Source organism: Montipora capricornis, chromosome 13 (assembly GCF_036669925.1).
Source record: "Montipora capricornis isolate CH-2021 chromosome 13, ASM3666992v2, whole genome shotgun sequence".
Classification (NCBI taxonomy): domain Eukaryota; kingdom Metazoa; phylum Cnidaria; class Anthozoa; order Scleractinia; family Acroporidae; genus Montipora; species Montipora capricornis.
In genome coordinates this window covers 21,416,545-21,419,044 of record NC_090895.1, presented here as the reverse complement: position 1 = coordinate 21,419,044, position 2,500 = coordinate 21,416,545, and the positions used below count along the sequence as shown (strand labels likewise).

At 37.4% G+C, this 2,500-nt stretch overlaps 1 long non-coding RNA gene across 1 annotated transcript in view; it reads left to right on the top strand.

Annotated features, from left to right (window-relative positions):
* The window catches only part of LOC138028951 (uncharacterized), a 4,475-nt gene that overhangs the window by 1,369 nt on the left and 606 nt on the right, over positions 1 to 2,500 (top strand). The window contains exons 2-3 of the long non-coding RNA XR_011127773.1: positions 754 to 839; positions 2,488 to 2,500. The exon at positions 2,488 to 2,500 is cut by the window's right edge and continues 606 nt beyond it. This is a non-coding gene — a long non-coding RNA (uncharacterized lncRNA). The remainder of the gene's footprint in view (positions 1 to 753; positions 840 to 2,487) is intronic.

Genomic DNA, 2,500 nt, shown 5'->3' with positions numbered 1-2,500 from the left:
CTGTTACTGCGCTACCTAGTGGTCCGCTGCTATGGCTTTTTTGAAAATTAAGCACTTTGACAGTTAGTAGACATGAAAACTGTGTAGCGGATAGCGCCGGTTGCTTATTTAATAGTTTTTTACCTACAGGAAACCTCAATTTATATACATGGAGAGTCTGGGTTTCTGTGGAGGGTCAGGGGACGTAAAGAAAAAAATGTCAAGCGAAGCTGTAAATTAAATATTTCAAAATTATCTGCAAAAACTCACATCTGCTCGTGGAATCAAACGCAAAAACATGTGACTCATCCACATGTGGACAGCACGTGTGCAAATTGAAGCAGAGGCGACAGAGCGGGTCAATAATGAGGTCAACTCAGCGCAAATTTATATTCAAACGATGCAGAGTTTGACTAATGGTCACGATGTACAGTTTTTTTTTTTTTTTTTTTGACTTACTTAGTTTGTGAACCCTCGACATTTTTCAAAATATTTTCATGGAGCCTCGACATTCTATACCCTCCGGCCCTCGAGCAAAACCCAACTAGTGCTTGGTTTTTATGGGAAATTTATTTGTAATGTCGCCGTGAACACAGCAGCTAATTCATTGGGTGACAGGCCGGGCATAAAATATTTTCCGTAACTCACGAAAGCATGTTGACAGTAGTAAAGAAATTCTATAAAAACAAAACAACTTATCAATGTGATGAATTAAATTGAAAATAAAGTGTTTTCTAAATTTTCGTTGTTCTAATCGTTATTATTGTTTTGCAGAAGCAAGGAGTTTTTTCTCGGTTTTTCTCCAACAAAAACTGATTTAATTGAACAATCTACGCCCACCTCTTCAAGTTCTTTAAGAGGTATGATGATCTTTCTAATTTTGAGCAAACATCTTTGATTGCTGAAGGGGTAATCTTGTCAGAGACACTCCTAGTGTTGTATTCGGGTTTTGGCAAATACATGATCATACCTAAAAACTGCATGTTTTTTTTGTTTTTTTCGTGAAACGTACGACCAGTAAGGGCAAAATGCGCACAAGGAATTTAACTTTAAGTATTTTAAATACGGGGGCCGCATCAGACATGAACCCTTCCCCCGAGACCTCTTTGAAAACGTAATCTGATGAAAGTGAAACAATAACCTTGTGAGCTGATGATACAGACGAATTGAAATATATTTATTTTCGTGACGGTGAGTCTTGACTGGTTTCGTGATCCGCGGCGGGTTCCTTGGTCATAATGATTTTGACACCGGAAAAAATTACACAGTACAGTAATGTTGTCCTCTTTCATTGCCAAAAGGTCTGGATAGTAGCAGGGATAACGATATTTTAAGAAACAACACAACACTTTTTAAATTTAAAAACATGTTTCGACAGAAACTTCTGCCATCTTCAGTTTAAATTACAAAGTACAGAGTTGAATATATAGTGTGAACCAAAATGCTAATTAGCTGTAAGGACACATGACAATGTAAAAGATTACAAAGAAAGTTTTAAATTAACATGATAAAGTTGATGATTAAGTGTAGGTTTCTCCCATTGAATGTAAATGGCTTCTTTTATCTTAAGCTGGAAGGTGGTATAAGCGAAAAACAATCATTAGAGCACAAAGTGCGGCAATGCTCAGAATTCTGTAGATGTTTGAAGACGTGCGAGGTCCTATCACTGAAAGTGTGCTAACGTACGCGCGTGGAAAAATGCCGGGTAGTTTCGCCGACGTAGCAGGCACTACAGCCCGCACACAAAAACTTGTATACCACACCAGCACGGAGCCCACTAGGGGCAGGATCCTTCACACTGAACATGTTGCCGATTTTAAATGATGAGAAAACTAACTTAATATATCAATATTATTACAAAAACGCTTAGCAAAAAGGCGAACCTTTTTCTGCGTGGTAAAAGAAAAAGGACCAATATAAGGTAATTTAAAGTAAAAGGTACGTATAGTGTCAGAGACGGAAGCCGGGGGATTACAGCCATGGCGAGTACGGGTGAGGTGGCGATTAATAATATTTTCAACTAGATGGACTGGAAAAAGATTCTTCTGAAGGATTTTGGTAAGCTTCGTGATGTCCTCGTGAAAACCCTTTCAGTGATAGGACCTCGCACGTCTTCAAACATCTAAAGAATTCTGAGCATTGCCGCACTTTGTGCTCTAATGATTGTTTTAGCATACTAGATCACGCTTTTCTACCACCTTCCAGCTTAAGATAAAAGAAGCCATTCACATTTAATGGGAGAAACCTACACTTAATCATCAACTTTATCATGTTAATTTAAAACTTTCTATGTAATCTTTTACATTGTCATGTGTCCTTACAGCTAATTAGCATTTTGGTTCACACTATATATTCAACTCTGTACTTTGTAATTTAAACTGAAGATGGCAGAAGTTTCTGTCGAAACATGTTTTTAAATTTAAAAAGTGTTGTGTTGTTTCTTAAAATATCCTCTTTCATTCCGGTTTTTGTCCACCACATAATTGTTACTATATATTTGCTTGCTAGGTTGCAATGTGAT